Raw genomic sequence first — 11,128 nt, 5'->3', positions numbered from 1 at the left:
TGAATTGAGTTCATTTTGCCTTGCTGGTTAACTTTTAAACCAGCACAAGAGCACATGGGATTAAACTGGGATTTCATTACTAGAGGAAAACCAGCATTATTTCCAAGTGCAACCACTTATGAGCTATCCATGATGAGAAGAGGGCATAGCATTTTCTGTGGGGAAATAGAGATGTACAGCTATGATTAAGCTTCATGTTTGTTACTGTAATGCAAATCATTGTGGTAAACTTTGGCTTGTGATTGCTGTCCTATTTCTAGCTAAATTAATTTGATGTTTTATTAATTTATCCATATGAGGAGATCTGAAAACGCTGTCTGTTTGAACTCTGCTGCATGGCTTTACTGCAAGTAACCTGCCTTCTTAAGTTGTAAAATTGATGGCTGTCTCCTGCAAACCAGGATTGGGATCTCCTGGAGTTTCCCCTACCCTGTACCCACAGGCTGGAAGGAAGACTGTGTTCCTGCCTGCTCAGGAGCAAGCTGCCAGGTGCTCTCCAAGCACATGTTCCCAGGGTAGCCATGGCCGAGGCCACAGGTTATTAAGTATGGTGATTTACAAAAGGATGGGCTTTTCCAGTTGGATTTCACTAAGCCTCAGAGAAACAACTTTGGCAATGAATTAATGACACTTGGTAAATACTTGGTTAAATTTTTCTTTTGTTGTTTGCAGACTGTCTTTCTCGCAATAACGTCAATGCACTTGGTCTGCTCTCTGGATTGGTGTTGGAAGTCATGTCAACCTGCAGCTGGCAGAGCCAAGACACGCCCTTCCCACCCTCTGCGGCTGCTCTGGTGTTGTACTGGCCCTTCACCTGTTCTACTGATAATTCAAAAAATAATGAAATTACATTTTAGTGACCACATGGTGTCTCAAAATCAGCTGTGTACTTTCATTGCCCTTGTCTTGGAAAGGCAACTAGCACCAAGAGCACGATCTGGTCATGTGGTGAACAGCAGACAGATCCTGTGTGGTGAGCTACATCCTGTGCTTGCTGTGTCCTGGAGCCACAGTTTCCATTGTTGTTGGAAGGAGGGGGAACATTGCAGGGATGTTGCTGTTATGAAGTCTCCTAAGGGTATATGCACACCAGTGATTGATTTTGTATAGCTATTTCTAGAAAGAAAAGCCCTCAAAACTTACATAAATTTGCTTTCCCAGACCCTTTGCAGGGATGAACCCCAGCTCCTTCTCAACCTAAGCCATGATAGGGTCTGAATGCAACAGCTACGGCCTGCAGTTCTGCTGAGAAGGGCTGACTGATGAAGGGGTGAACCAGCTGCTGCTAAAGACGAGCTCTGCAGGACTTACATATCTCTCTTGGCATCAAGATTGCCTGTGGGCAAGAGACTCTGTCCTGCCTGTCCTTGGCAATGCTTCACACACATCAGGAATACACCTGCGCTGCCAAGACATGCAGCCATGGCCACAGAACTGGACACAGGGTGGAGTATGCCCATGGTATAAAGCACTGCTGCTCCTTGACTGGTACGCATGTTGCCAATTGAATCTGGAGGGAATCTGCTGTGCTCCCAGGCAGAAATCTACACCTCTCTCCCAGAACTGCACAGGGATCCAGTGCAAATAATCTCACCTCAGCACAAAGAGGGACATTTTTGTAAAGCAAGAGCAGTAAAATGTTCACAAATCTTCTTAAATGGTGAATGAAGGACCAGATCTGTTGAAAGATTAATGCAGCACTATGGAAAAAACTGAATGCTGGGGGCTGTAATGGTTAAACAGTGTGAAATAAAATCCTGACAGGCCATGGAAAGCGAACTGGGAAAGGGACCTGAGGACAAGGATTTGTGAGGACCCCCAGCTGTGAAGTACTGCTGCCCACTTTGGAGCCTGGAGATGTCTTGCTTGCGGCTTTGACCCCCAAGAAGAGGGATGATCCAGCCATCCCCTCTTTACCCTGGCCTGTGTGGCACCTCTTTCCTTCAATTCTTATTCTTTGGCCCTGGAGAAGAGGAAGTTATTGGAATGGAGAGCAAACTGCAAGGACTACGTAAAGCAGCATTGGTGGAATAGTGGGTCTGCCAGGTCATTGTCAAACAAACTTCTTCCATCCCTGGTTTTCAGTGAGTGCTGGGTGTGCCCGTTTGTGCTGTGCTGTCAGCTGTACTCCTCTGTGCTTTCAGGTTTCCCCCAAGGCTGCCCACAGCTAGGAATGTGGGGCAAGACACAGGACTTGCTGCCCGAGCCCTGCAGATGCCCATAGACTCCGTGCACATTGCTCTGCATGTCTAAAAGAAAGATCATGAGTTTGAAAACAAAAGCTGTTGAGCCTCAGATTAGCAGCAAACCCAACTGCTCCTGCAACCTTCCGTACAGCACCATCCGGTGACACCTGCTGAAGCTAGATTTCCACAGCCACAAGCCAGTCGGAGCAGGGTTACCTCCAGCTCTCTTCTCCACAGGGGTCTTTCCAGTTACACTGCCTCGAGTGTTTTTTATGACAAGGCAGCATGAACTAAAAAGAAAGCAAGAAAACACTGAGGTTTCCTCCCTCTTTCCCCCTTCCACTGACTGGATTGGTGTGAACCTCCTGGAAACCATCCAGCCTTTGAAAGCAGCAGTAGGTTGGCCTCAAAAAGAGACCACAAGTATGGGCTGTCCATGGCTGATTGCTGCAGCATCTCTGAATGTACCCTTTCAGTGTGGAAGCAGCAGTGCAAAAGCTGGCTGTTGAGTTCTGTAACTTGCAGCATTTGCTATGGAAAAGAGAAGGAAAAGCCCAAGTAGGGCTTTTTTCTAAATCTACTGCATACACTGGCAAAGCTCTTCTCATAAACCCCATGGTAAAAATTACTCATTCCCGCTTCTTCCTTGCAAAGAAATCATCTGATTCTTGGCTATTAACATGTAACTCTCTTCTGCACAAATTTGAAGCAACGATGTGTCTACTTTTTATTAACAAACATAAAACCTCATTTGCATTAAAATCAAGACAAAATTTGTATATAAGAGTTGTTTTTACTACCTCAGCAGGAAATGATGTTTCCTCCTGGGTCTGACGTGCCACTGGAGTGGGCTCAGATTTAGCCGCTGAAATGTGCACTGCCCAGGAGCTTAGACTATTTCCTGATATGTCTTACAGCCCCACTACTGAGCTCTTGAGCTTTTGGTGAACTTTCTGTCGGAGCCCACCCTTCTTAACCTGGTAGGACTGGGGTCTCCTCCCGAAGCCACAAAGGGGTCAGAGCAGTGCTGCTGCCATTACTGACGCCAGCCCCTGCTCTCTTTTTCCACAGTGGAATTCCGATATGTTCTGGGCATGGCAGGGAAACACAGGGTGGTATTCCATAGAAATCCCTAGGGAAAGCATGAAAATGAAGGGAGGGGAGGAGAGGAGAAGGAGAAGAGAAGGAGATGGGTGTTGCTGGATGGGGAGGAAAGGAGAAAACAGGAGTGTAGTGGAGAGAGAGCCACTGTCCGCCATGCCTGAGATGTTTAAAACAGTAAGCTGATAATGGCTAATAGAAGAACAAAAGCTAAACTTTCTGGTTTAGCCATGGATAATCTTCAAAGAGGAGCTACAAAATTTAAAAGGAATTAAGCTCTGGGAAATCTTAAATCTGGCACATCTGGTTTACAAAGGGGTTTGTTGCTTTTTTTTCTGGATGCTGCTGTGTTTTCATTTTTTTGTCAGAGTGCCAAAGGCAATTCTCTCTGTCAAATGTAGACTCTTGACCTTCTAGTCGGGATGACAAGAGAGTTATCTCAGGGTGTGTCCACACCTGTCAGGCAATATTAGGCATGAAATAGAGCTGTCTGTCTTCTTTAGCTAAAATGGCTTCACAAATACTTCATAAATGCCTGTCTTCACAGAGCAGAGAATTGCCTGTATTATCTCGGTGCATTCAATATTGAGATTGATGACAACTGGGGTCACTGGTTAACTGTCTAATCCTGACAAGCCAAGGCAAAAGAAGAGGCAAGAGAGCAGCAGGATGGCTGCTTAAAATTACCTGTGAGAGAGATCAGTCCCAAGAGTAGGCAGGGCTAATGAGGAAACCAGCAGGTCTTCGCTGTGACTCATCCATCAGATCCTGCTGTTCAGGGACACTGCCTCACAGATGTGGCTGTACTTGAGGATCAACATTTGTGACATCGGACAGGTTTACCTCAGCTCCCATAAAATAAAAGCAGAGCTTGCAACTGTAATTACAGCTATTATAAAAAGTCTAATGCAAGGGAGCAGTGTTCAGGAGATGGCAGCCAAATTGCCATTTAGGCAAAAGGCTTAGCTATAATGAAGGGCTATTAAACCAGGAATAAATTCTCTCACATCCACCCCACCACCCCTTTCACCAACTCCTTGTTGCCAACAGGGACCTGAAAGTGAGCCTCTAGCACATCAGCCTTCATATTTGTCTCTTTGCTCTGAGTGAAATGAAAATGATGGAGGAGCAAAGAAGCTTAGCCGATGGCTGGCAGACACCGTAATCTGAATGTGCACCAGTTCTTGGCACACCCAACGGGTACAAAACCAGTGCTGGAAGAGCCGCAGCCAGTCCTCTTGGAGAAGACAGCTGTTACCTCCCTCCCTGTGCATGTGAGCATTGACTGGGCTATTCCACTGCCCCTCACCAGTTAAAAGAGCAAAAGGGGATGTTTCACACCACAGTGTAACAGGTCTGTTTCTATAAGTAATAATTGTTTGTTATAGGCAGCTGTAAGGTGCCTGCTATTTTCATATTTGTAAACCAAGCATGGCTTAGACTGAATTAGCTCATCAAGGGCAAGCAACTTTAGGCCTGAAGTGAAATGAAAAGAGAAGGTTATTAATAAGAAATTTCTGTAAAAAGGAAAAAGAGAAAAAAAATTCCCATGATGGTAATTTCTTTCTCAGGGATATTTTGTTCTTTTCCAGAAGCATCTGTATCAAGCAAAGAAACACCAGAAATTGGTACCATGATCAAGAAAAGGTGGAGATGTGTTAAAAGCATGCTAGTAGGATGTCAGTGACTGGAGAAGATGCAAGCAGGTGCAGTGAATTAAAATGCAAGGTGGGCATGTTATCCAACATCCTTTACTGCATGGTTAGTCCCCCTTCCCATGGGCATTTTCCCATGCTTGAGTGCAGAAATCCTTTGGGGAAATCCTCTTGGTTTAGAGGAACCCAGAGGAAGGCTGTAAGCCCAGCTCACATTTTCTGAACTGAGTCATGGTCAGTGGACAGAAAGTGGAAAGATGTCACCGACCAGTTGCAGAGAGCGAGCCCACCATCCAGCCTGTGCTTTCCGGCAGAAAGAGCAAGAATGTTGTGGCACGGGTGGAGCCTTCTTGTATCTTGACATACTGTATCCCTCTGCTGAGTATCTCTATGCCTGAAAGGCAAGGCAAAATCTCAAAGGGGTTTTGCCCAAAACCAGCAACACCAGTTGCTTTCTGTTTCCCTAGTCAGAAAAGAGAAGCTGTCATCCAAAAACTGGCAGGCCAATACACCACAGAGCTTCCCCATCCTGGGATCTGGGAATGCCTCCCCAGGTCTCTGCCACCAAGGGGGTCTCAGAGAAGCCAACGTGCATCAACTTGTCCTTCCAGCTACCCATGCCAGGTCCCCCCATGCCAGGGGACACCATTGAAACTGCCTCACCTCTACCTGCAGGGATGGACTGTATGGTTCCCACCAGTTTGGTTTTTTTACAGCTCCAGTTAGAGAAGTGGTATTCCTACCCTTTTCAAGCCCACATCACAGCTGTTCAGCTCAGACTGATGCCTACTTGTCACCCACAGCTCCGTTGTCAAGGCAGAGCCAAGGCTGCTTACAAAGCCCATGCCCATCTCTGGTTCTCTCCCCCTGTATGCTGATCACTCTACCAGCAGATTGCCTTGTGGTGTGGAATCCTCTTATTATTTTTTTTCCTCAGGTGGGCATTGTAATAGCAGCCCCTGATTAAATTCTTCTTCTATAAGGTGGAAGAGTTTGGGGGAAACAGGCTCTCTCAGCATCCTTGACAGCCTGATAGAAATGAGGGATCAGACACTTCGATGTTAGGTGCAAAATGGAACACTTTATTAACATGACTCCTGCTTTTTATAGGGCAGGAGCAGAACTTGCTGGAACAAGGGGAGTAACTGGGGAGGAGCAAGGGTGGAGTATGCAAACTAGGACCATATAGGGAGAACAAGGGGACGAGTATATCTGTACTCCAATGCAGCAGCAACTGTATAATAGAAATGCAGGGTTCGAAGGCATAAAATAGGGCACAATGAAAGAGAATAATACAATGACATAGTATAATAACATAACAAAAATCCTAAAACACATTTTCTCAAAAACTGGATCCCAATAGAGTTCATTTAATTGTTCATTTAGAAGTGGTCAGCTCTGCCTACCTTACCTTCTCGTTTAGGCACAAAATATACTTCCCAAATGAAAGTGTGGGATCACAGGTCATCATTCTCTCATTTTGGCCCCCAGTCTAATGGAGTCCCTGCAGGAAAATCAAGCCAATACAAGTTGGAGCTTTTGGCTGTGCATGTTACATGAACAAAGATTTTCCTTTACCTTGCTTTGCCTATGTTTGCCATTTACATTTGTGTACTTAGAGGTATATGTATTTCGCTGCAATTTTTATTTCCTGAGTGCAGCTTTGCACTGCCCCCAGAACTAAAAGGACTTGCCTTACACTACGTGAGAAGGGCCAATAGGAGGAAAACACATCTATTCAAAGCAGAGACATTTCAGATTAAAATGCCAAGGCTGGTGAAGACCTTCTGATCTTCTTGGTCTGACTTTGGACTCATAAATTCAGCAGTGTGAGATCTGCCAGGGATCAGCCACATGCCTTTACTAGGCTGGGTCAGGAATCAGCAGAGTCCCCATGCTTCAGGCCATGGGCTGTGAAAGGAAATGTGAAAAAGGGTAGAGAAATAGAATTTATTGCTCTTTCTTCCAGAGTGCCCATGAAAATTAATGGCCATTTCATTCACAGTTTCTTTCTATTACTGGTAGGGGAATCATAAAAACAAACCCTAGTTCTTTTGGCATGTCAGCACTTGAGCTGCCTCAATGTGTTTTCAGTGGTTCTTGCAAGGCAATGTGGCAAGGCAAGCGGATATTTTAGGCAAACTGGTGGGCCATTTCCATAACTAAAATTGCATGTTGCCTGCAAGTATTGAGTCCTTCCTTTATGACTTCAGTAGAGTACAACTGCAGAGTTTATTTTTGAAATAAAATCCCATCTATGTCAAATACAGTGTCTGACTGTAATCTGGCCAAAAGCAACCATCAGTATCATAGCAGATAAGAGGCAATTATAGGTTGGAAGGCACATACAAAACCCTCTAGAAAATATATTTAGAAGCTCAAGATATAAACATGCCCTTCTCTTTCCTCTTTATTATTTTACAGTCAAGAATTTTCCATGCAGGGAATATATTCTGGCCCCTTTTAACTGCAGTGCTATGATGAGCTGTACACCAGCTTTTTGGCTTCAAAACATCTGTAAGTCTTGTTTCCCTCTTTGCAACTTCATCAATAAATAAAATTTAAGGGCTTTCCAATCCAGGTGGTTTAGTGCTGTGTTATTTACCTGTCTAAACATAGGCACCTGAGTTTGAATGTGAGAGAGCTGTACCCTGTATTATACATGTCCTGTGAGTAAAGTGGGAATTTGTTTTCCATGTCTGGGGGGTGATTTTCCTCCTGGTCAATGTAACTTCCCCAGTATACGCAGGCTATTGTTAAGCAGACAATAGGTAATTGTCTACCTACCAGCTCACCTGTCCAAGCAGCACTCACCTCATTGCAAAGATTAAATACCGTTGCCAAAGATTTTCCTGAAGAGGAAGATGGGCATGCCTGCCCGTAACCTGGGATCTCCTCTCCTCCCCCAGGTTGCATCCTGCCCCTGGGATCCTTCTTGATGCCAGCAAGTCTGAGTCAGGTAAAAGCACAGAGCTTAAAAATGATGCAGTCAGCTGTTTCCTACTCTGCTCATTAGTTGGGTGTTTAGTTTGGATCCAGCTCATCACTCTTCACGCAGGAAACTCCCATTGACTTCACTGGGAACTCTGTCTGAGCAAGGACTTGTGAGCAGGGCTTCTTGATGGAGGATGGCAGGACAGGACTGAGAGCAAAAGTACTTGGCTCCTACCAAAGCAGAGATTGACAAACAGCCATTCCTGATTTTTAATAGCAGGTCTCAAGGGACTTTACAAATGTGAGACGTATTATTATCTCTGTAGTACAAAAACTGGTTACCAAAACAAAAGGGTAAAGCTAGACATTGTGGTGTTTTAGGAATTCTTGGTGGCAAAGAAGTGTCATAATGTGATGCAAACTAGGCAAATGTAGAGATACAAAGGATGCCACACTTCTGGGAAGAGTTTTAAGGAACAACTTCTAGCACACCCCTTCTATCTTGCTTTCTTTAAGTGCAAGTCAGCATCACTATTCATGACCTCTGTTGTTTTAGAGCATTCACTCTTCTGAGATTGCACCTGGTTTTTCTCACGGTATGACAAGAAGAGCAGCATCAGGCCTGTGTGTCACCAATATTCCTGCTCCTGGCCCTTCTCCTGCACACTTGCAACAGCAAAGCCAGACCCAGTTTACATTGACTCTGTGTCCAAGAAAGTCTAGCCAGGCTCATGTAAGTCTTGAATGGGGCAGGAGGAGGAGGTAACTCTTCTCAAAATTTATTATTGAGGTCTGTAAGCTCTGATCTCATTAAGGCTGCAGTCAGTGCAATGTCTGATGATGGCAGTCATACTGAGCTGTGCGTCACTGCACCACCAGTGTGAGTCTCAAGCTTCAGTCAGCCTTCCACATGGGAATAGACTCAGGTATGTTAAAAAAAAAAGCCCTGCCAGAAATATCTTAAAAATCTATCCTGTAGCTGGCAGTTTCTTGTCACACACACTTCAACCATCTGAAAACTCGCATATCAATGACAGCAGCTTTTTCTCAGGAATGAGGCAACTAGGCTGGGAAGTACTCTCTTGCCAGGTAACAACGCCAGATGGACAATGGGAGGAAAGGTATAATTTCTTCTCGTATAAAACAACTAAAGAGATTTAAAATAGTTTTCTGATATGAAATAGTCTTTCAAAACCTCTCCTGGAATGTACTTGCTGACTTAACTGCCTGAATATCGTATTTGAAGCAGATCACTTGCTGACATACTACGTAGGCTGAGAAATTGTGTAACTTGCTTTACTATGTACAAATCAGGGATGCACAACCACCATTAAATATATATGTTTCACCTCAGCCTTTCTTTTCCATTCTGTGGCCTTGGATGAATTCTAGGCGAATACTCTTTTCCCAGGGAGTTTTTAATAAGGCAATGTTTGCAGCAAACAGAGGTGCCACACCTGAGCTATGGATCAATACAGACATCAAGAGAACACAGCTCTGTCAGGTTTGTTTGGCTTTCTGCTCCTACCCAGAATGAACAACGCCATTTGCTGGAGACCTCCTGCCACCACTGATGCATTTCAAAGAGATGTGTCTAAATTTTCAGGGTTTTCACCCCACTAGCAATGCAAGCTTCTGCCTTTTCAAACACTTCAGAGGCACTTAGGAGTTCCACTTCACTTGCTTTCATTGCTTGGCCATAAGAAGATTGTAGACAGTCCTCTCGCTTGCATTTCTGTTGGAAAATACCAGATTGACTTTAATCTGGCTATAGATATTGATTGCTTGAAAGAAGTCCCTTGAAGTGAGAATGAATGGCAAGGAAGGAGATGCTATTCAACCCAAAACCAACAAGCAACAAAACATAAATAAATCAAAATAAACAAAACCCCCCAAATTCTGAGGACAAAAAATATTTGAATCAGTAAGGAAATGGGGAAAAAAAGGGGAATAATGAATGATGAATCGTTTATTCAGTGCATACTTGTTGTCCACAGCCTATACCCTGGCCCTTGAAACAAGGGGAGTTTCTTAACCAGGCCCTCGAGATCATGCTCAGGCAATTCTGGCACTGCTTGTATGAGTAGCTGGTGTATTTTGATTTGTGCCACAATCGCTGTGCTTTATCTGACAAGTTTTGGACAAATCATTGCGTACTGTCTTTCATTGCCTTGTCTTTACACCTGTGTGTGACACTACATGTGTGCAAGCTGCGGAGAGGGGCAGAGTGCTGAATAGGGCAGGGAGTGAGGGCCAGCCTGCAGGCACAGAGGCCTGAAGCAGCATGAGGGAAGAGGTGATGAAAGCAGGGTAGGAGAAGATTAGCAGGTTGAGGACCAGCCTTTACAGGAGAGTGAGCCAGGGGTAGGGAAGATGTTGACAGCCCACAAATGTTACTGCAAGGAGGAGGAAAATGACTGTGTGGAGTGTTTCACCACACCAATTGCTTCAGAAATTAGTACTGAAGGGGAAAAGGAGCTTAGCTAATGGAGAGAGCAACACTGATGTTGTGACCAAAGGCTGCCAGGCATGCTACCCTGAACACTCCTCTCTGCCAGAGGCAGCAGAGGAATCACAAATTAGGCTAGCACTTGGGATTTGGAGGATGTAGGCAAAATGTGGGGCCCCATATCTAACTGTTCGGTGTGTATCTGGTGCAAAAACCTAAAAACCAAAAGGCTTAATTTGGCTCCTTTTTTCTTGCAGATAGGAATAAAAACTGAAAACTCATCCAAGTTACCTGAAGTTACCTGGTGACTCTGATCAGCAGCTGAGATGTCAATGTGATGTGCTCCACATAAAGGCAACACAAAGGTGAGCCCTGCCCAGGAGAACTGAAATGCAGGTATGATGGGCAAGATAAAAGGCTGATACAATGCAGAGAGGAAGAAGGCACAAGGTAAGAATAACATGAGTATGACAAGATCATGACAGTAGTTTCAACACACTAAGACTAGGCTCTTTTAACAGGCAACAAATGGCTCAGGTTTGCTTTGGGAAGCAGTTTGGAGGACAATGAGGATGCTGGGAGTCCTCTTGCAAAGCTTAGTGCTGAATGGTGATGTGGAAGAGCTCCTTTGAAATCCTGACAGCAGCACCATCAAAACTATTGCTGGCTGAGGTGAGAGGCCTCTTGAGGTCTTGCTGTGCTGGATACTTGGGAAGGGATTAGAGACTTGCAAACCGAGTGTTAATACACTCTGCTCCTAACTCAAAATGGCTCACAGCATTTCTGGGCAATTTGTTTTACCT

Source organism: Neopelma chrysocephalum, unplaced genomic scaffold, assembly GCF_003984885.1.
Source record: "Neopelma chrysocephalum unplaced genomic scaffold, ASM398488v2 Primary Assembly neopelma1_42, whole genome shotgun sequence".
In the NCBI taxonomy this organism is placed as follows: Eukaryota; Metazoa; Chordata; class Aves; order Passeriformes; family Pipridae; genus Neopelma; species Neopelma chrysocephalum.
Note: the sequence above shows the minus strand (reverse complement) of the source record.